Source organism: Lissotriton helveticus, chromosome 11 (assembly GCF_964261635.1).
Source record: "Lissotriton helveticus chromosome 11, aLisHel1.1, whole genome shotgun sequence".
NCBI classification, from domain to species: domain Eukaryota; kingdom Metazoa; phylum Chordata; class Amphibia; order Caudata; family Salamandridae; genus Lissotriton; species Lissotriton helveticus.
Window position 1 is genome coordinate 1097953043 of NC_136072.1, and position 24769 is coordinate 1097977811.

Sequence of the window (24769 nt, forward strand, 5' to 3'; positions counted from 1 at the left end):
AAAAACACCCCTGTACCCCAAAACCCAAACCCTACCCTGAAACCTAAAAACACCCCTGTACCCCAAAACCCAAACCCTACCCTGAAACCTAAAAACACCCCTGTACCCCAAACCCAAACCCTACCCTGAAACCTAAAAACACCCCTGTACCCCAAAACCCAAACCCTACCCTGAAACCTAAAAACACCCCTGTACCCCAAAACCCAAACCCTACCCTGAAACCTAAAAACACCCCTGTACCTCAAAACCCAAACCCTACCCTGAAACCTAAAAACACCCCTGTACCCCAAAACCCAAACCCTACCCTGAAACCTAAAAACACCCCTGTATCCCAAAACCCAAACCCTACCCTGAAACCTAAAAACACCCCTGTACCCCAAAACCCAAACCCTACCCTGAAACCTAAAAACACCCCTGTACCCCAAAACCCAAACCCTACCCTGAAACCTAAAAACACCCCTGTACCTCAAAACCCAAACCCTACCCTGAAACCTAAAAACACCCTTGTACCCCAAAACCCAAACCCTACCCTGTAACCTAAAAACACCCCTGTACCCCAAAACCCAAACCTAGCCCTGAAACCTAAAAACACCCCTGTACCCCAAAACCCAAACCCTGCCCTAAAACCAAAAAATACCCAAACACCCCAAAACATATACCTCAGTACACCAAAACATATACTCCTATACTCATACTTATTTAAAAAATTACTTAAATTAATAAATTTAATTTATAATATTTAAAAACATAAATAAATATTTTTATTTATTTTTATTTATAATTAATAATAATTAAATCAATTATATAATATTAAATAAAATATTAAATATTAAATAAAATAAAAAAAATGTATATACTTACCAATACTTACGATGTAATGGTATGCGTTGTAATAGCATATGCGATGTAATGCCATGCGTTGTAATGGCATCCGATGTAATGGATCCTGCGTTGTAATAGCTGCGTTGTAACAGCATTACGACGTAAAAGTTGCGTTGTAAGTGTGCATCACCAACCGAACGGCCCATGAGGATGTAGCCCTAAAGGCTCTGACCGCAAGTCGGAGCCTTCACGGGCCATATTGTAATCGGCCCCTAAACTGAGTTTTTAAGTGCTGCTTCTTAGCACAAATAGCAAAGTTCTTCATTAGTGATTCTTCCTTTAGGGTGGCGTCTCAACCATCTTCTGTAGCGACTACGCTGGCCAGGGTAGACCTGGGAGTAACAAATTAAAGGTAGAATGCACCCTAGAAAGTGAAGGGAGTGATTTTAATATATTTGAAAATGTTGCAGAGTATTTTCTAACTTTCCCTCACAGTTAGCTTTCACTGTGTAAAGGAAGTTGTGTTTAAAATAAAACCATAGAAATCTGTTCTTCTGGATGGCATTGTAGAATTCCTTACCTTCCATACCATTGAACGTATCCAGCCACGCCAGCCAATTCAAACTTGTGTTTTACCAATCTCATGCAACACTATCATCAAATACATCCAGCAGACTGTAATTTCTGTTGATTGGTTTGCAATCATGTAATGATGGCATGCTGTGGGCCTTCAAAGTGTCCCACCATATGTGACAACAATTGCTTGCCACTTTAAGTTTTATTTGCATACAAAATGAATGACTACCATATTTAGTCCAAGAGTGGCTTATTCCACTTGAGAAGAAAAAGATGACTAAATACAGACAATGTATCCAGCCTATCACTATAAAGGTGTAGTAATCTTAATTCCATCACTTCACAGTACTAATGTTTAAATTCAAACAGGCCCAACCCCTCTCATCACCAGGATCTTCTAAAACTAAAGAGCCTTCCAGTTTTTTATGTACCTAAATAAAGGAGAAAATAACTAAATTCAAATTCCTATAACAGTCTCCAGGTGTGCATGGTGGATTTTCCTGGAAGACAAAAAAACATGGGAGCCTTACCATGCTCTTTATTAGGGATCATCCCATGTTCTCATTAACTGTATACATTGAGCGTGTAGGATCTCATAATTTGTCTTATAAGTTGTGCGTCATTAGCTAAATGCACCTTCAGGTAGATATCGGAAGAAAGGGTTTTTAGTATTTCAGAGTATCAATGGGCGCTCTACCAGATGTGGACGCTAGGGTAGCTGGAGCAAAGTAAGTTAATGGGGTGCAACAGGTGAGCGGAGAAGACCGCCTAACCGCTCCACAGTATGTCAATAGAAACTAACATACTAAACAGTTACTACAGTAATGCCTATGCACACAAAATCAAAACATTTCCGCAGTCGTATACAGATATGGCACACAATACAAGAAAAAGCCAAATTCACCAACAATAAAAAAATAAGCAAATTTCTTGGCACAGAGGTGCTGTGAGAAGGTTTAATGGTTCCACAACCAGCCGACACAAGTTTCGTCGCGAGGGAACAGTGTCTTCGCGACTCCTCAGTGCTGCGATATAGTAAGTATGGCCAAAAGGTCGCTCCACCGGTGATATTTCCGGCAGGGCCCGTGACCATGTAGAGGAAATTTCTTAGTGAGCGTTACTCAGGACAGAAGAAGTGCTCCTGCGTGAGTTCAAGTATCTGCAAGTATCAATTACGTCACTGCGTCTAGGTGGAGAACAGACTCCGGACATGTATTTGCTGACTTAAATCCCGGGAGATGATCCGGCAAACATTTATTCTGGAGCGAATTAAATACAGGTGGTTACGATTTTAGTGTAGACGAGTTGAAGGCCAAAATTCGAGTTCTCCCGGGTCGCCGTGTTCCAAGTGAAGGACCAAACTTCACTTGCGTAATTGATACATGCAGATACTTGAACTCACGCAGGAGCACTTCTTCTGTCCTGAGTAACGCTCACTAAGAAATTTCCTCTACATGGTCACGGGCCCTGCCGGGTTGGAAATATCACCGGTGGAGCGAACTTTTGGCCATACTTACTATATCGCAGCCCTGAGGAGTCGCAAAGACACTGTTCCCTCCCGACGAAACACGTGTCGGCTGGTTGTGGAACCATTAAACATTCTCACAGCACCTCTGTGCCAAGAAATTTGCTTATTTTTTATTGTTGTTGACTTTGGCTTTTTCTTGTATTGTGTGCACCTTCAGGCAACCCACCTACGAGATTTGCCCAGTGTTTTACAATGATCCAACTAAAATTGCTGCTATTTTGCTGAGATTACTGTTGTGAACCTTGCTTCTTGGGGGTGGACACCCAGGTAGATCTGCTAACACAAGGGGAATTATACTTTGCATACCCTCTTTGGAGAAAAGAAGAACAGACAGGTGTTTCTCACTCCTCACTCCTCACTGCAACTAGATATTCTCATTTGGATAATGAGTGTTAGGAGTCTGAAGACCCTGTCTGGGTAACTTTCTTCTACTGGGAGGGTTTTGTATATAGATACGGAACCCCACCGTGGCCCTGCAAGCTGTAGACACACATGGTTGTTGCTATCCTACAATCAAAGATTAGTTATTATGCACTATTCATACATAAATATTATGTAACAAAATGATAAGTATTATGGTAATCTCAGCAGTCATAATATACAAGGGAAATATTAGAAATACCTCCAATGTTTCATATCATACATCCCGACTTTCTCTATTAGATTAGTCTAGTCCATACCTACCATCTACATATATGTTAGCAGCTTATGGATATTATATTGGTTAAACAGTTGCTAGAATTACCTACCTATATCTATGCCAAGCTATGTAAGTATTCCCGCATACATCAAAAAGTGACTGGCCTGCAGTTGGATAGTGGTAATTCAGCATGTTCCATTAACCACCAATCCTCGTGTCTACTCTACGCAAATCCTTGGTTCTTTTTTATATTTTCTCCTCCAATGATCTTCTATGGAGAGGGAACTCCTGGGCTGCTTCTCATGTCATTGCTCTTGAAAATTAGTAACACTTCTGTTACAGAAGTACACGGAAGACTGGCACATGGTGTTGGCATTTTTATTTCCTTCCAAGTCTAATTTGTGCTAGGCTGAATGACCTTGTAGAGTTACTCATCACACACAGTCCTGCCACTTGTCATGTCTTGCAGTGCTTTCATGGTGGCATACAATCAGACCTGAATTGTATGTTACATGCATGTCCCACCAGGAAAGCCCTGTCACACACAACATTATGTTTCTGTAGGAAAGTGGATTATTATTTTGGGTGGGATGTTGCCAACATCAAGGAATAATTGTACTAAATTGTCAGATTGAATCCCAAAGTCATCAAATTAAACTGAGCACAGCCCCCTTGGAGCTATGGCACAGAGAAGACAGGCTTAAAGTAAGGCAATGTGTAAAGTATTTATGCAGTGCCAAACCAGTAATTAAGTCAAAACACCAATCAATAGAAATCCCAAAGTGAATTTGAAAAATAGAGTACAATTTAATATACAAAGTGACACCCAAACAACAAAAATCCAATAAGGGGAAGCAGAGATATACGTTATTACAACGTTATGTGAAAATAGCGCCAAAAAGTGCTAAGCACAAATGATAGCCTATGGCCACGATTTCAGATGGAGAACAGGTTGGATACACCAACCAAATGTATCCCTGTCAAAGATGTTACTTTCAGACTTTGTTTTTTTTAGTGCCAATTTTCAGGGTTTCTGGAGCAGCTTGTCTGGGTCACGTCTAAAACTTCCAGGTCCACTAAGGCAGCACTTAGGGGCCAGGACTCACTCCAGTAGAGGTCACCAACAATGTCCAGACCAGGTTCAGCTGCTACTGGTCAGCTGGGTCCTTTAGGGAAAAGGCCTCTTGTAGCTTGCTGTGTCCCTGTAGCCACACAGGAGGCCAGCCAACAGGCCCTTGGCATCCATTCCTTCGCCCTGGATACAAGAGGTTGCATGTCCAGTCTTCAGAACTGCTTGCAGATTGCAGACAGCAGATCAAGTCTTCTTCTGGTATTCTGCAGATTCAGAAAGTGTCCTGGGGAGGATGCTTTCGGATGCCATATTTATGGTTGGCACCAGCTAGTGGTGGGGGTGACTCCTGACTTATCCTTAACCAATGGGGTAAAGGGTCCCAGGAGCAACCCTGCCCACTTTTTCAGCAGTTCCTGTTTGCCCTACTGTAGACAATCACCCAGTGCCTCTCACTTCTAAGAGACAAGATGGGGAAACCCTCATTCTCCTGTGCAAAGTACTGATGTCCACCCAGAGATGTTGCCATTAAAATAAACAGTCCCTTCGTTTGTGGTCACTCAAATCTACTTCTGGGGGTAGCTTCCCTCCCACTGGATTTGAAGCCAGCCTGACTGGAGGGAGACAAAGAGTTGCCTTCTCAAGGTCTTCCCTTGTAGTTCCCTACTAAAGGGCAGAGACTTTACAAGTCAATTAAGTTCTTGGGTCTACCCTAACTGAACTTCCTGCAAGACAAAATACATTCTCCACACAGGCAGAACTTTGCCTCTGCACCGGGAGCCGTTTTCCCATCTCATTAAGGCCAAGTGCAGGCTGGGCAACTGCTGTCAGGCTAATGAAAATTAGCCTTTTGTAGCTTCTGGCAGAGAAAAGGTAACTATCTAACAGTTAGTTTTCCTAAATATTTATTACAAATCCAACATCACCATGGAATTGGTCTAATAAATATGAAAGCTAATCTTTGAATGACGACTTTAGCCAGTTTTTATCAAAACTATTGTCCTGCCAGTGAAAATAGCTGTTGGGGGGCATGTCACTGGAGGAACAGGCCATCTTTAATGTTTCACTTTTGTATATCAGGCACACTGCCTTATGAGCAACAAGGTGTACTTTGGGGTTCCTTCCTATTAAAAAGCAGGGTTCACCACATGTAAAAAAAAGGGTTATTATGACAGGTCCAAGTTCAAGTTTAAACTGCAGCAGTCTAGCTACACAGGGTAGATCTGAAGCCATGTTTTACATGCCAACTCTGTGGAGGGCATCCTAGGTGCTGCAGTCCACAGGTGACATTTAACTTCCAGGACCTGGGTGAATTTTCTACACCATGTACTATGGACTTCTAGGCAAGTTATACATGTCAATCAGGGATACGCCAATTTAACCATATTTTAAGGGGTAACATAAGAACTTTACTATTGTTGAGCAGGGGTAAAGCACCCAGAGTTCTAAGTCCAGCAAAAATAGTGTAAAGAAAAAGGTAAAAAATCTGGGGTGACCATATGGAAAGGCGGATTTCCTATAATTTGTAACTGGAAAGTTACCAAAAGATTGAAGCTTAAAGCAACATATTATAATACCATCTGCAAAGTTTTTTTTTAATATAAATCTGTATATTAGATTTATAAGGCAATAAAATACAAATAAGCAGTGCAGCATAATGAAGGGGCATGAGGGGTCTTATATCATTTGAACAGTATATGAGGCATATGTAAGGTGGAAATCAACAATGCATTGGTCTAAGAAGGAATAGCACACCAACAAACTCATTGATCACAGACGTAAGTGGCCCTGTGTTCCCACAGAGGCTACTTCCGCATCCCTCCAAATGATTACCACGAGGAACAACTTTTTCCCCATTTGCGTGTGTAACCTCTACCTAGGTCTATCATGTTTTATGCCAAAATGCACCAGTTTATGTTGTGTTCCCAATCCGCCACTGCTGGTGTATCCCACGCATCCCACATGCGTGCTATGTTTCTCTTGGCAACAGAAAAACCTAATGATAGCCAGACCTTATTGTAGCTGGATGTGGGGTCATCCCCCCATATGTGTAGGAGGCATGTTTTGGCTGAGTCGAGGATCTCTACACCTATAACCTCCCCCATCAGACCCTGCAGGGCCAACCAGTAGTGCTGTATCTCAGAGCAGTACAAAAGAGTATGAAAGAATGTGCCCTGCTCTCCACATCCTCGGAGACCGAGATCGGTGGGGCTTCGGTGTGTATGGTTATATGGGAATAGTACCATCTGCAAAGTTAATCCATTTTAAATCTCTGCAGAGGAAGGCTCTGAGATGAATATCTCTAATAACCACAATGGAAGCTTTCACAGCTCTAATATGAAGAACTAACAATAAATGTGAGAGATTGCACCCCTCTCTCATTCAATAGAATAATGTCCAGCATGAGGCCCAGTACGATTTTTGAAAGTTTTGCATAATTCAAAATATTAATCTGTTATATAAATTCAGTGATTGAAACCAATTCTTAAATAGATGTGGGCCTACAGTGTGAAATTTTTGAAACATTTAAAATTAGTTCTAATTCTTTTGCGAATGATTGTACATTGAATTATAAATGCTGCTAATTTAGAGGGTTATTTGGTCGTTTTGTCTTCCCAATTTGTCTTCGTTTGGTCTTCCCAATGTCTCCCCAGTTGTTTTTTTTATATTTGGAATATTTTATACACATTTTTGTCAAGGAAGAGTGCTGTGGCCCGACACCCTCAGCTATGAAAAACCTGATTGTAAGCGAGAACATTTTTCTTGCATGTGCCTTAAACAGTGTTAAAGTAGGGTGGTTGAAAGCAATGTATTTAATGTATTGTTAAAATTGTATTTGTTTTTTTAATTCATTTGTTAGCCAAGTAGTACATTTCATTTGAGCATTGCATTTTATTTATTCAGGAAAAAAAATCCAATTTCCCTTTCCTACTCTTTTTTAAACCCCAATGCCCTTTTTAGTATCAAAACATTTGACTGATTTTCGGAAACACATACCATCGCCTACAACCATTGGCTCGGGGCATGAGCATTCCCTTCTTTTGTGTAGAGCAGTGGTTCTTAACCTGTGGTCTGGGGATCCCTGGGGGTCTGCAAAGCCTTATCACGGGGTCTGTGAGTGCTTAGAAAAATAAATAATAGTAACAGATTAATAGAGTGTATATAAATAAACAAGAAAAATTGAAAACTGAAAATGTTAAAAAGGGTAGCCTAAATTGAATTGTAATAGCTCCAGCCTTCCCCTTAAAATTACAATTGTGAGTTTTGTATATTAGTTTGTGAATTGAAATATTGAATCACTTGTGTATTGTTTTATGGTTCAAATCACTGAAATTGCCTAGGCCGGGTTCCCGGTCTCCAGTAATGACCAAGTGGGGGACCCCGGATACCAATAATTATTCAGAGGAGTCCCCAGGTTCCAGCAATGATTAAGTGGGGGTCCACAGAAGTCAAAAGGTTAAGAACCACTAGTGTGGAGGATAATATATTCTTGGTGTATGTGCTGCACCCCCTTTGTCTGGGCCCGAATATCCTTGGCCCATAGTTTATATCGTTTATATCGTTTATATCGAACACCAGTGCTCTTTTTACAATTTCTTTACAGTCACATCGTAATTGCATGGCTGCAGACTTTTTTGACAAGGTACTTTTATCACAAGCCCCTTACTCGTTTTATTTCTCTTTATATTCACTATTAATGCATTGACCTAAAGAGCAATAGAATGGGACAGCAATATTACAAGCCTGGAATACCTGTGCACAAAAGACACATTTCTGCAGCATGACACTGTAAAATCCTGCCATTATCTGTTTTGTATGTTTTTTCACCGTCATGTTGAACCTTAGATTTTCCATCGAGCTGCAACATTGTAATAATATATAATTGTGTACACAGGTTAGATCCCATATGCCAGTTTTGGAAGAATGTTATATTCCTTTTAAATATTCAGGGGCAAATTTACAAGCCCCTTGCGACACTTTTGCACCGCCGTTGCGACACTTTTGTGAGGTTCTTACTCCATGAAACTGCTGCCGGTCAAGAAACAAAGGGGGGCCTCCAGGGCACCCTGGCCCCCAGAATGTTGGTGCATGCAGGGGGCACATGATGTGCCACCCTGTGTACATGCACCGCCCCGTTCCAGCATGCATGGACTTCACAGTCCAACCGCGCTGCAACGTGATGTGGCAGTTCTGTGCCGATGCAGCATAAAGGCTCACATTTGGGCCTTTTTACTGCACCACCACAGGACCACCATGCCGCCTGCCCACCAGACCACGATTTCACTCGTAATCTGATGGGCAGGCAGCGGCCCTGTTTGGCGGTGTGGGAGCAGGGTAGTGGGATGCAGGCATGCTCCCACACCACCAAACTCAATCGCGCCTCATTTGATATTTCCACAAAAGCCAAAATGGCATTCATTTATTCTAAATGGAACTTAGCTATATAGTCAGTGGCCATCTTGGAAATCTGGCATGTATCTACCCCTCATGGCTGTATTTTATGTCTCTGTAATGAACGACTGCTGAGTTTGTCTTCAATTGGAGAAAACTTCTCCCAGGTTTGCAGAATCCACCTAAACATCTGATTGGCTTGGAATTTACAGGTCGTGACTGTATGGCCTTGTGTGTCCTATCTTTAGGAGATTGGGGAGAGCTAATGTAAGGGTGGATTATTGTGTGGGCTACTGCCCCTTTTTGCAGTCATATGCTATACTCAATTGCCAGAAGAGCAACTTCCATTATAAGCACTTACAGCAAATAGTATATTTGCACTTTACAATAATATATGTTGTATTATTATTATTATTTTGAGTTTTATATAGGGCTAGCTATACCTGAAGGTATCGGAGCGCTTTACATGCTATGAGATAACGTTTACAAGAGGTACATGAGTTAATTCATAAGAGTCATAGTTGAGCAATACAGCAGTAAGTGGTTCAAGTTCATTTATTTTTGCACAGCTAATAAAAGCCATTACAAAATTTGATAAGACCTTACAAAATAAATAGATTAGTTGTGAATACAAAACATATAAAAACATGATTCAGAACAATTTTAAAACTAATATTATAGATTCAGGGCACACATGTAAAAGCGTCTTTACATAGAACAAAAAAACAATGTAGAAAAATGGTTTGGAAACAATTATCAAATCAATTACAAAAGCTGTCATTGACTTTTAAATGAATTAATAGTAATACATATTTGATAAAGACAATTCTTTATAAAAAACTGCTTAATAATCGAACCATCATTAAATGCGTAGACTTATTTAATTACCCGTGGATCAATAATTCATGGGTTCATGGGAAACAAGTATAAATCGTAAGTATTAAAGTGCATGCAATCAAACTTCAAGATCCAAAGCACATGTGGGAAAAGAGATGGGAGGTGTCCATTATACTCCACAAGTGTCTGGCAGATATCAGCTCTTAACAATTTTTCTGTTTTTAGTAGGAATTTAATCAAATTACAAATGGCCTGTGGGTGAGCGTCATTGAGCAGGAAATCTACTGCTGCTTGAATTGTGCGAGAACCTTGTGAAATCCATAACTGGTGAAGAAATTTCCTTTGGTCGCTGATTGAAGCCGGACAAGTACAGAGAAGAGGAGATAGGTTCTCTTGGGATTGAGCACACAGCCGACACACAGTTGTTACTGGATCTATCGACCATGGGGCTAAAAGGTCGAGTGATGTAAAATTTACCATCCTATTAAGACAAAACTTAATTTTATAGTGCACAGCAAAGGTATCTGTTAGGTATTTTTGGTGTAGCTTTGTGGTATCAAATGCGCATGCTTTCGAGCCATAAGGATCCGACGATCTTGTACAAATTATGTCTTTTGTGTTAATCGGCTTAGCACTTTTTAAAAATTCTGATGTGGAAGATTCAGATTCCATAATCTTGCAGTTGTTTTAAGTTTCAGGGCTTCATGAAGGGAGATCGCCCAGGAATTTTGAGCTACTCTATGGTTCATTGATGATACTTCTTTCCAAAATAAACTTTTCAGCTTTCCTTCTTTGGCAGCACATATAGCAAGTAAATAGTTAAGAGTACAGCCCTTTTGATCTAAAATTTGGTCGCACAATGCAAATCTAATCTAATTTGAGTAGCTGTGGAATGACTTGGGAGTTTAAATAGGGATATGAAAATTTGGCTCTGGGATTTGTTAAGAAAGGAGCCCAGTTATCCAGGAAAGGCTTCCAAACCATATGCTAATGTAGGAATTAGCTTGGCTTTGACTATTTTCAGGAAGGGATCTAAGGATGGTGGTTTAGTATGCTTAAGAAAGGATTGGAATGCAAACAATAGTGACACGCGCTTTGGTTTAAGGGAATTCTTGTGAGTTAAATGCCCACTCTTATCATCAACCAACAGCTGAGGTACTTATATCTAGAAGCGGTCGACAGACGGTGATTGTTGAAGTACCATGTACCTAGTCTCTTCTTTTTCCGACCAAAGATCACAACATTGGTTTTCTCTAGATTTACTGTCATACCGTTTATGTTGCTATGTGAAGATAAAACATCAAGTAGTCTTTGTAGACCCATGACTGTTTGACTCAGTAGAACTACGTCATCAGCGTAGAGAAGAGAGGAAATGTGAGTTTGACCCAATTTAGGCGCGTCACTAACAACAGCGTTCAAAGTGGGAGCCAAGTCGCTCATCAATAAGTTAAAAAGAGTTACAGTAGTAAGTGGTTATAAAGTCACACAAGTATAGCACAAGGAAACATTGGGGAGTGGCATCGGGGACAGAATATCTGTATCACTCGAAGTCGTTTTTTGCCTCCACGTGGACAATTTGTTTCTTTTTCTGTTTCAGATTTTCCATTCCAGTGGTTTCTATATTGTAATTTTTTTGTAAATGCTTATTTGCGCTGTGCTGTGGTTAAACTCTTCTCTTGGGAATAAATAAAATATTTACTGACTGTCTTTATGCACTTTGAAAGATTAAACATCTCAGTTGAGTCCACAAACCTTCCAGTGACGTGGCAACGATGCAGAGAGCATTAAAGCAAGCAATGACAACGGGATCCCATGGCCACTTTGAGCAGTAAAAATCGCCATACGTGGGTTGAAAATGCCCCTCATACACTTGGGTTCTGGTGCCACTGCACCTGCTGCACGGTTAATAGCTATGCCCATGGTTGTATCCCTATTTAGATTTTCTCTTGTTCGTTGCTTTGGGATTACTACCTCTCATGCAGGTTTCTTTTATTATAGTTTACCCTAATGAAGAATGGGCATTATATGGACATCAAGGTTTTTTTTATCATGGAAACTACCATTCACGTTTAGAGAAGTGCAAGGGTCTTGGTTCTGACAAACATATAGTAGAAGATTGTTAGTGTTATGGGTGGAGCCCATTCTCTCCTGAGTTAGGAATGAGTGTGCTGCTGTTCTTCCTCTAACTAGATGTTGTCTTTGCTACATTGCATTCACAATATTTTGCTCCTATGTTTTATTTCTGCCATTGTCACGGTTATTTCATATTTTACCCATATGTTGTGTATATTATTTGAAAAGTATTCTCATGTTCGCCCCCATGCACCATGTGTTGTGTACACTGCTGCAAGTGTAATTTCATATGTATGTCCTTGTGTTCTGTGCGTTATTGTAATTTTCATGTTTGTTTCCATGTGCACCACGGACCCTTGCAAGTGGTATTTCATGTTTGTTTACATGTGTTGCATGCGCTGTTGCAAGTGTAATTTACATGTTTGTTTCCGTTCCATTTCATTTCGCTTACATGCATATCGCCACGGTTACAGTTGTGATTTCATGTTGGCCACACACTAGTGCACGTGTCATTTTATGGCTCCCCATGCATGGTTGACATTATTTGAATCAGATTTCATTTGAACTCCCTGTGCTGTGTAACCTGTCGCAAATGCAGCTGTGTGTTCAGTGCACTGTTGCAGGTGATTTTCATGATTGTCACCATATGTATGGTGCACTATTGCAAGTATAGTTTTGCTTCTATGCAGGTATTTACTGTGTCAATTGTAATTTCATGTTTGTCACGTGATGTGTTGTGTAGACTACTGCAAGTGTAATTTCCTGTGTTTCTTGTTTGTTGGGTTCAATATTGCACGACTCAGTGGCGTCGTGAACCCCCCGCTTTAGCAGCTTAAGTGGGGGTAACTACAAAGTTTAATCGTTTTACATTGGCCTCTGCAGGGCTGCAGACAAAAGCCAGGAGAAAGTGGGGGTTGAACACTGCTATGTGAGCACATTCAGCAAAAGAGAGGAAATAAATGTTGCAAACAAAGAAAAAATTTACAAAGAGAGCTGAAAAAGTGTTTTAGAAAGGCATGTAAGAAACACTTTTACGAGCAAAGAAAGATTATTCGGGGCTCATTTATGAGCAATTGCGTCACTTTTGCACCACTGGTGCGTCACTTTTTGTGACGCACAAGCAGTGTAAAAAAATGCGCCTTGTTGCGCCATATTTACAAAGTGACGCACCTAGGTAGATGCGTCACTTTGTAAACCCCTGCGCTACATTATACCTGCGCCAGGTATAATGTATGCAGGGGGGGTGTTCCCACGCAAGAAAGGGTCGTAGAAGATTTCACTGCGCCACTTCTAGGACTCAAATGCGTCAAAATCTTACGCCTGCCTCACAGCAGGCATAAGACTGACGCAAGCCCTTTCACATGGGGCTGGCCCCATGTGATGAAAGGACAAATTGCAGGAGTTGCGTCACTTTTGTGACACACTCCAGCAATGCGTCACTTTTGCGCTTACAGATACGTCAGAAATACTGACGTATCTGTAACTCCTTGCGACACGATGCGTCATACTGTAAATATGACGAATCCGTCATGTCGCAAGGAGGGCGCGCTGAGAAGTGACGCATCGCTGTGACGCATCGCTGCTTTCACGCAGCGATGCGTCACTTCTCATAAATGAGGCCCAAGATAGTTAGAAACTGGAAAGGACAAACGGGAGAAGTCAGAAGGTAAAAGTAATGAAAGGGGCAAAGAAGAAAGGAAATAACAAAGTGAAAGGGATGGTTAAAAAGAAAAAAGAAAGCGTGAGTGCAATGATGGATGTTTGAAAGGATGAATGGCTAGAAGAGTGAAAAAAATTGACAGATCTACGTTATGAAGTAAATGTGCATTGATTGCTTGGATGGATGGAAAGGTTAAAAGGTGGGTGGATGGGTAAAAGGATTGATGAACATGTGAAGAGATGAATGTCATTTCAGTAGCAGTTTAGAATGATAAAAGGATGGACGGAATGGTGAAAGGCTGCTGGATGGGTGGAAGGATGGGTGGATGCAAGGGGGAATTAAACTAATAAAGGAAGGGACAGTCTTACATTCTTCGCTCTGTCAGTGTCATTAGAGGCTAGGTTGAAAAGGGGGTGGGGGTATTTTAATTTTCTGGCTACTCCCTTGTTGCGCGTGCATCGTGAATGAAATGTCATGCTTGCTCCGCGTGCCCTGTATATCATGCCAAGCACACATTTGTATTTGTTCTATGTAAGTTCTTCTTATTTGACGCCCTTTGGGCAGAAAACTGCAACATAACCAAGTAACTACAAGTATTTCGTAAGTGCCACTGCCAGCGTCCGAGGGGCACTCCTGTTGGTTGTTGGCCGTGATAAACTCGATTTAAAAATACAATTAATAATTAAAAATGCACCATGGCGCTTGCACCGGCCCTTAGATGGTTGGTTTTGATTTGCACTTTTTCGATTGATGCTCTGTATTTTCCACCTTCGTGTTGATTTTTCATCCGCGCGCCCCCGCCTCACACACCCACCGGGAGGGGGACGTATACTTTGCAGCAGTATGATGGAGCTCGTAAGCACGATAGGGATCTATAAAACAAAGCGCAGGAACTCGGGGAAAATCCATACTCGTGAGATAATGATGCGAGCTACCTGGAAGGTGTCTCAGGAAGCACTCCAGCACTGGGGGGTGGGTCTGTGTGTGGGGGAGGAGCGTGGGGGGGGGGGGTTTGTTGGACAGGCGACTGGACTCAAGGAGTAACTCCCAATAGCGTGCGTCAGAATATCGTGGAAATTAATATCCCACTATAGGAACATCGTGAAAAAATATTGGCTACAAAAATAAAGTGATGGTAAGTACGTGTAAGAAAATTACTGATACTAAACCCACAGCTAACTACCTTGAAGAGCTATATCTTGGAAGTGCAGGCATGTGGAGCTAGGTATAGTAAATCTATACATATATATAGTCACCTTCACGATATTGCAGTAGAAGATGTTTTGGCCACAATATTTTTGCCGGACGATATTAAATCACCAGTATTCTGGTAATATACATCAATGGAACGATTCGCTTGGACAGCCCAGATATCCGTCCGCCCGCCCAAGTGGAGTATAGAATTCTTCTTGGGTCCAGCAGCGAAACATAGATTGAGGTCCTTAGACGAGGGTGACTTGCAACCCTTGCTTGGCCTTCCAGTCAAGTTCTGAGGTACCATAGTTGACCATCCCATCTTATTGTGGCTCTGGCGACCATTGTGGCTTGGTTATCAAAGGTAAGCAGATAGCCTCACATTGATGAAAGGTCACCTAGTGTATGGGAAGGGATTCCATTCACTTACACGCTGTAGGGTGGTCATAAGAACTTTGGGAAGATCCCCTGGCCTTGATGTTGTAATTCACACCATGGATAGTGGATGCTTTGAGCACTTTGGTGGATCACTGAGATGCATGGTGTGTGTTCCTTGGATTGTTTTGAGGCAACACTTGAGTGATTAAACACAGCATTATAAGGGGCTACAAATGGTGAGATGCCTTTCATTACCGGACTCTGACTGATTTCCAATTTTTGGGAAAATTCTGGAGGTGTGAATGGTAGATGATGAAGTCCTGAGTAGACCTCCTATGTGATTTAAGGGTCGAAACGTCAACATACTTTCCCGTATAGTTCATGGACTTTGAATAAAATCACAATATTATTGAGATTTTTTTTGTTGAATATTTTTTTATTTAGAATCAAAAAATAAAATAAAGATTACAGTCATCAAAAGGAAGGAGAACGATGTATCAAAATAAAGAGCTTAGCGATTAATGAACACAACAATAATATTAAAATACACAGCTATAAAATGTAATCAATAGTAAAATGTAAAGAGGTGAGCAAAATACATGTCTAACTATATAATTGATTTTATATTTTATACAAAAAGGAAAGAGAAGAAATAGAGGGGAGTGGAATAAAAGAAAAAGATGAAGGAAAGAAAGAAAAGAAAGAAAGAAAGAAAAGTTAAAAGAGAGAGGTATATAAAGTAGGATAGAGATGAGTGCAAAGAATGTAGTGAAAGGTAACCAGAGTAAATCAGAGTTCATTTTCTGAGATAACGATGAAGAAGAAACAGTAGATATTCTATGCTCATCAAAAAAAAGATTCCACCATGTTAACAAACATCATTTAGAATTATCTTTCCAACAAGTAAGTATAACTTTAAAAGCAATCACAATGAAAAGATCACATAACATCGGTTTCGTAGAATGGTCATAAAAATAATCACGAAACCCAAAAAGAGGGGGGACTAGGAGCAAAAGGAAAGAGAGGTCCGGACCCCGAGCTCCCAAGACTAACGTTATAATCACTGGAGTGTGACTGTTCCTGAAGAAAGAAAAGCTGGCCTATTTGTTCGCTAGAAGGACTGGTGAGAGAGACTATCTCATAGAGTAGGGTGGAAGTGAGACATTATAAAGGCGGGGGAATTCCTTCTTTTTGGAAAAAGTGCCCTCATACACCCATGTGGGTGTCATGCTTCATCATCGGGCGTTGCTCCTCGTGGGGGTGGCGCTGCAGTCCCCCACGGGCCTCAGAGAGAGGGTTCTTTGTCGGAGTTCTTTTCGTAGAAACGCCGCAGTGGTGAGTGCGGGTGTGTGGGGGAAAAGAGGTGAGTGAATTATAAATACTACACTAGTACCCTAAAAACATTATTCAGGGGTCCGTGTAGTATGGTTAAAACAGGTGACAAGCGAAAGCCTCTTGATTAACTTTATCAGAGGGTTGAGTATTTTCCTTCTGCTTTTTGTCAAGGTGAAAGTGATAGTCAAGTCCCTCCTTTATCAGTCACAACATGTGTGTGAATAGTGGAGCATCAAAGAAGTATGGCGGTAGTAGCCTGAGCAGTATTCAGTGCTGACCCACCAAAGTGTGGGACTGCAGGCAGCAAAGTGAAAGCGTATCAGTTGGATGCATGATCAACCCAAGTCCTGAGGAGAACAGGGAATGATCCAGACCAGAGAAAATTAAGAGATTCATCAACATTTATGTGTGTGTCCATAATAAACACTATTGCTTCCTGAAACAAGGCCTGGTGCCAAGAACAACCAAATGTATATGCTAGCCCCATCATAAGAGTGTCATCTCTGGCTTAATTGTGTCCATTCCTGGCATAATAGTGCCAATGGCATAATAGTGGTCATCCTTGACTATTTTAGTATTTTTGGTCTAGTTGTAGTATACTGGCAGCTATCATAGACATGCTAAGAGCATGACTGGCCTATATGTACCTATTCCTGGCATATGGATGGTTATGACTGCTATATGGTCTCATCCCTAATCCTTATGGTTTCCAGCCTTGGCACAACTAGTATAATGGTGGGCATTATTGGCATAATACAGACATCGTGGTGCTATCTTGAGCATCCGTGGCCTATGACTGTAATACCTGGAATTCAAAGTAGTCTGTCCATATGAGGCATTTGTACATGGGAGCACCTACCCCGACAGACCATGCACATAACCTCAGCATCATACTCGACTCATCACTCACTATGAACCGCCAGATCAATACCATCTCCTCAGACTGCTGCAACACCCTCTGCATACTCTGCAAATCCTTCAAATGGATCCCCTCTGAATCCAGAAAAACACACGCCCTCATCACCAGCAGACTGGACTTTGGCAACAACCTCTATGCCAGAATTAACAAAAAGCTCCTCCGGAAGCTCCAGACCGTCCAGAACGCCGCCACCTGACTAAACCTCGACATCCCCCAGCACAACCACATCACCCAACACCTCTGCGATCTCCACTGGCTCCCCATCAAAAGAAGGATAACTTTCAAATTGCTCACACACCCCTACAAGGCCCTCCACCACATTGGACCACAATATCTCAACAACCGTCTCTCCTTCCGCACCCCCAAGAGAAGCCTTAGTTCAGCTGACCTCTCCCTGGCCACAATCCCATGCTTCTACAGCATCAGAGCGGGTGGAAGCTCCTTCTCCTACATCACAGCCAAGACCTGGAACGACCTCCCCCCCACCTCCGGCAAAGCCCTTCGCTGCTCCAATTCAGGAAAGACCTTAAGACCTGGCTCTTCAGAAACCCCCCCCAACGGAGTTCCACCCCCTCCCCCCCCACCAGTGCCTTGAGGCCCTAGCAGGTGATTAGTGCACTTTACAAACCTGTGATTGATTGATTGATGATGAAAATGACATGCTGATGTTTTGGGACTGTGCATTTCCTAAAAACTGAAAACGCATATTTTAAAGGCAGATTTAGTTTTAAAAATGGGGTTTCTTCTGGAAACTTGAGTTTCTTTTCCCACAGTGGAAAGTGGTATTAGAATAATTAGATGGAACATTTGCATTTTCAGAAACTGGTGAATGATAATTCATGCTGAGCTGGGGATACGTACTGATGTGCGTATGTCCTTTGTGCCACAGGCCATGTCACGATTTGAATGTTACTTCATAAGTCAAGGGGAGGCATTTAATATTGATTAACTTTTTCCCAGCATTTCTGCTAATAACCGCACTCGGTATACTTGGGTGGTAACCACTGAAAATCTTGCTTTGGGTAGTCACTATTTTACAGTTATAAAATTTGCTAGTAGCTCGGGAAGACTTTCCTTGAGCAGAATTAGCTCTCGCCACAGAAAAGGTTGGAGACCCCTGTGATAGTGGAAGGTGGATCAGTTAGGCCGACATGTTTCACTCCTATAATAGGTCCCTAATGGATCCTTTGGTGTTTCATCAGTACCGTGCTAATAGTGAAAGAAGTTAAAAGATAGGAATCTGAGACAACGACACTCAGTAATCCCTATGGTACCTATATTCAGGTCTACAGTCTGGGTGTCAATGTACCCTGAGAGGAACGCCCAATAGGAGTTCCTAAATGTAACTCCAACAAGTAGAAAGGCTGGCCTCATCGGCGTGGAGCGCGGAATGGAGAGGACTAAGGAGCCTCCCCAGGAACGCAGCGTTTAACCTGCCCTCCACTGCTCGAATGCCCCCACCGGCAGGGGCAGTACAACACGGTCAAACGCCTCATTAAATGTTTGTAGAAGTGGCTGAACCAGCCTATCCGAGTAAGCCTGATAGAACTCGATTGGGAATCCATCTCCCCCGGAGCTTTGGCACTAGGTATTTCGGTTAGTGTCTCAAGTACCACCTCTGCAGTTAGTTGCGTCTCTAATTCCTTTTGGGACTCGGGTGGGAGCCTCGGCAGTTGGAACCCTTCCAGGAACAGGACATAACGTTGTCCCTGGACTACTGGGTCTGTGGAATACACCTTCTTTAGGCACTGTTGGAATACTTCCAGTATTCCCGCTCTGGAATACACCGTATCTCCTGCTGGGTTACGTATGCATGTCATCATTGGGGTGGCCAGTTCCCTGCTCAATATCCAAGCCAACAGCTTGTAGCCTCTGACAGTAGCGAGTAAGTGTGTATTTGATCAGCCTGTCGCACGTGTCGCTGATCTGCTCACGCAGCTGAACATGAGACAGGCAGCTCATGTGTGTTTGTCTGTATTCCTGCTAACGCGTTCTCCCAGTTGCTGTAATTGTCGTCTTGCTCCACACGTCAGTCCCATTCCTGTCCCATGTACTACCACCTTAATGGCTTCCCACTCTGTCCCTCTACTGTCTGTGGTGTTCCAGTTAAGTATCATGTAATCTGAAAGTGACCTAGAAAGCGATGCCCTGCCCTCTTGTTCTTCTAAGATCTCAGGGGCTTTTGCCAACAACAGGGCCCTTGTTCTTTAGTATTCCACTGCACTACGCAGCATGATCCAACAAGAATCTGGCCAGATGGGTTATCTCAGCAGTCAGAAGAATGGGCGACTCCTCGGTGACTAGGATCCTGTCTAACCTGCTATGCATGTTGTGTGTGGATGAGTAACATGTGTAGAGCCTCTGTGTCTGGTGTTGTGCTCGCCAGATGTCCTGTAGCCCCAACTCCCTCATCATAATCTGCAATTGTTTTGTCATGCGTGGTTTAGTGCCCGCTCTGGGCGGATGTCGGTCCAGGGTGGGATCTATAATACAGTTGAAATCTCCCAACCACACGAGAGGTACATCCAGATCCACCGTTATAAGATCCTGCATCGCTGAGTAAACGGTCAGTTCATCTGTATTCGGGGCATAGGTGTTTCGAATAGCAATATCACTGCCATCCAACTGTCCTCGTAGAATCACATAGCGTCCCCCCACATCTGCTTCTATATATTGTAGTGTGAACGGTGTACATGGGCCACCCAGATCAGCATGCCCCTACTGTATGTAGAATAGGAGGAATGGAATACCTGGCCCCTCCACTTTTCCGCTACTTTATCAGCCCCGGTGTCGTCTAAGTGTGTTTCCTGTAGACATGTGGATGTTATATTATGTCTTTTTAGGAAGGAGAGGACCCTATGATGTTTAGTGCAATTGCCTAGTCCCCTGACATTCCAGCTTAGATATTTAACCTCCCATGCCATGGTATCACCACTCAATTCTCACCCTGCGTGCGCCGCAGTAGCCGCCGCCCTCCTGCCCTACCCACCCCACGACCATACAACTTGTAACGATCAATATACAGAGAACTGAAACTCCCCACCCCCACAATACTCGCACAACTTCACAGTCAACATTGCCCACCTCATGCTCTTGCCAGGACGTACACAGCATCCCCATCCGCCCAACAGGGGCAGGTCTATAACGTTATGTCCTCCATCTGCCCACCCCATAGCAGACCAGCAATCGCACACCAACTCTAAGGTGCAGAGGAAACCCACGTGCCCTTCGCTCAGACACCCGCTGCGTGTCCCCCGGCCCAAGCACGCCTGGAGTTGCGTCATTTCCCTCTCATTCACACTCCCTTCCCATAAAAAACTTTTCCGCTTCAACTCACATGACCCTCTTCTGAGGCACGCTGAACTATAAACCATCCCAGGGGCCTCAGTTAGATCATTGTTTTTCATATACCTCCAGTTCAGGTGCCTCTTCCATCAGCGTGGGAGAGGTGTGGCGCCGCGGCCAGGGCGACTGACGCTGGAATCTGGGGATCAGGGTTCGATCCCCGGCTCCGGCGGCAGGTTAGCCCAGCATCATGTGACTCTGGGCAATAGCTTCCTTAATCTTCCCGACGGCCCCCAGCGCCTAGAGACCCTTACGGGTGATTGTGCGCTTTACAAATGTGGATTATTATTATTATTATTATTATTATTATTATTATTATTATAGCGTCTCAGGCACAATGTCCGCAGTTGGGCTCACAACCTGCGTCTCCAGATCCAATTCAGCTGTGACGACTACGGCAGAGGGTCCAGGATTCCAGAGGGTATGTTCGCATCTAGTTGCAGTGATCCATCCTCTCCCACTGTGATCCTTGGCTCCTTTTGGGTCGCCGTGTCCTGAGTCCCACCAGTCCGATCGATGTCGAGGGCCCCTGCCAGAGCACACACCCCACCCCTGCTTCTGTCCCTGTGGCTCCTTTGGGGGGAGTCCATATCCTCGAATTTCAAGCCACTCCCAGACTCCCTCCGGAGATTTAAAGAAGTGTGCCCTGCACCAACACTTTCAACTTGGCTGTTCATAGGAGCATGTATTGTAGCTGTAGCTCAACTAGTTTTCATTTGACCCCTAAGTAAGATTTCCGGAGCTCCTGAACCTGCCTGGTGTAGTCCAGGTATATAGTAACTTTACTATTTTCATGTCAGAGGCTGTGGTGTTCCCTGGCAGCGCATAGGGTGCAGTCCCTATCGTAGTAGTTTAGCAGTTTCGCTATTATTGCATGAGGGTGAGGGCCCAGGGACGGGGAGCAGCACCAGCACCCTGTTGGCTCTCTCGATCGCGAACATGTTAGATAGGCCCTTGGGGCGGACTTCTGTGTGAATCCAGTGTTCAAGGAATTGCTTGGTCAATCTTTGTTCCGCCTTCCCTGGAATTCCCAATACGCGGATGTTGCTGCGCCTAGCTCGCCCTTTCGCATCTTCCTCCCACCGCTCTAATGCCCTCGTGGCCATCGTCATCTGCGCTACTTGCTGCTTAAGTGTTGTTACATCGCCCTGTAATTCTACAATATCACCTTTAGCAGTTGTGACCTTGTCTGCCACCTTTTGCAGGTCCACACAGAGCAGGTTGACGTCTATCGAGACAATCTCTACGCGATCTTCCAATGCCTTCATGGATCCCTGTATAGCAGCCAGTAGTTCTGCTAGAGTTGGCTTGGGTCAGTCATCTTCATCTTCTGTTCCTGCTCCTCCAGCCTGTCTAGTCACGCGCCAGGGGGAGGGTTGTCTTGGTGAGTTGCACTGGGTTATGGTAATGGAACCCACCACCCTCACCGCCTTGTCCTTGCCCATGTTTACAGCAGTGTGAGTGTCTCACTGCGCCTGCCTCCTGTATCCTAACCAGGAGACTCCCTCCTTAGTGTCCGGCAGTTTGTTCAGCGGGCCCCAATTCCCAGCTCCGTCACTTCTAGGGCTCTACTCCCCATCCTGTAGGATCACATTGGAAAGTACCTCCTATGTCGGTGGATCTTCATGTGATTGGGTTGCTGCCCAATTCAGGTTGGCAAAACATCAAGGCAGGGGTCCTCCTGCCGTTTCACACACATATGTGTGGCATGTCCTTTTCCAGTGAGTGGGGCCGTGTTTCACCACCACCACAACTCCCAAGGGCGTAAGTCCACTTACTTTAGGAGATGCTTGTATGTCAAGGGCTAGCTGCCTACCACACCAGACTCAGGGATGCCTCTAGGACTCAGTACTGTTTATTGCAGGATGCACTCAACTGCCAGGCCCCTCCAGGGAATCAGATGCCTTGCCCCACACAGCATGCCACCACAGGCTAGGAGTGGAGGGGAATCCAGCAGCGGGATCACTGCAGTCTTCTTCCGTGCCTCCTTTCAACACCAGGAGCCTGCGATCACCTCTCCGTTCTGCCCATCAGGGGGGTCCAGCCTGCTCTGGCCCTCACCGGTGCGAAGACGGTCGCTGGGCCCCAGGCTTACACGTAGGCCCCGCCTACCATGGGCCGGTTTTCCTTCAGGCTCCGGAGCTGGGCCACCTTGGCTATCCATGCTGCCTCACATGTGTCTCTGGAGGATTCCAGCGGCATCTCCTCACCACCCTGCGGCCATGCTCAGTTCTCGGTTCTTTCATAACAAGTCCGCGGCAGACCCCAGCCTCAATGCAGCATTTTGTGGTCCGATCTTACCACCATCTCAGCTGCCCGCAGTCTTCACAGGGGTGGAAAGACAACCACTCGCTTCCAGCCCCACGGCGTGGCTGACACAGCGGCACCCGCCTCTCCGATTCTTCCGGTGACAGGTGTCCGTCTCGGGCCTCGCCCTCCAGGCCTGGCTCTAGAAGCGATGGCAGGATCTGCCCGATATCTTACACCAGGCACCCACGCAGCAGTCCCAAGCTGGCAGGATGTCTGCACAGCTCTGCGACACTCTTTTCCTGCCAGTCTTAGGATGTGGCAGCAGGATTCTGCAGGATTTACGGGCGGACGGACGGACTGGGAGCTCATGAGGCTCACGTCCTGTCAGCCATGTTGCTTGGGCACCTCCCTCCCTAAATGAAGCTTTAAAGGTGTCCCAATTGTTTTGAAGTGTTAATAGACTTATTAATTTGAAAAAAAATCTTTAATAAAAAATGTGGCTTCCAAAATAAAAGTTTGACGGGAGAACAAGGAATTGTTAAATATCCAATGAGCATGTTTAATATTATTAAGGGATAAGTCAAAAGAGGATAAAACGGGTGTGATCAGAAATGAAAATAGAGCCTATTCCTGATGACTGAATAGAAGGGAGTAACGGTTTAGAGACTAAAACATAATCGTTTCTAGACATAGTACGGTGAACATTAGAAAAAATGGTAATTCATAGGTATCAGGGTTTCAAGTTTTCCATACATCGTAGAATGGACGAGAAGCAATAGCAGATTGGAACGCTTTATGTGATTTATCAGGTTTAAATTTGCATTTAGATTTCCTGTCAGGAAATGGGTCTAACCAATCATTGAAGTCACCTGCAACAATAATGTTAGGATTAGTAGTTGAAGATAGTTTTAATTTAATATCCTGCCAGAAGTCAGAGTCAGATTCAACAGGGCCATAAATATTGAAAAAAGTGATTTGTTTCCTAAAGATAGTAGCATTAAGCAATACCCATCGCCCATTCGTATCACAGTCAATTGATAACATTGGATATTTAACAATTTATGACATAAGATAGCTACACCACCCTTATGACAGACAGCAAGAGAAAAGACAACTTGGCCCACCCATTGACTCTTAAGCTTGAGCGATTCAACATCATTACAGTGAGTGTCTTGTAAAAAAGCGATGTGATAATTAAGTTTCGATAAATGTAAGAGTACCTTTTGACATTTGATGGGATGACCCAAACCACAAACGTTCCACGAGACAACATTAAACATGTTGTTGGGTAGAGACAAGGGAACAGGAACTGTGATGACACAGTGCAAAAACAATGAAGGAAACAGGAAGACACCTTACATCAACAATCAGATAACATGAAGATACTGCCAAAAGAATGGAGGAGAGAAAGAAATAAACACTCATACAATTATAGAGAGAGTAGGAAGGAAAAGAAGTAAAAAACAGTTTAGAACCATTGCGTATTGGTATCTATAGGTTGCTTAGTAATATTTTGTAGGAACATTTTTAATTTGATCGGATCTTCAAAAGATCGGGAGACTCCATTTTAGGTAATTTTACAGAGATAAGGATGCAAGATGTCATAGCGAATGTTCAAATGTCTCAGTTGTGGACAAAGGGCTAAGAGTTCTTTACGTCTAGCATTGGTTGCATTGGAGATATCTTGAGAGATGAAGATGTTGTGGCCAGACCATACAAGAAAACGTTTTTCCCTGACGGCTTTCAAGACA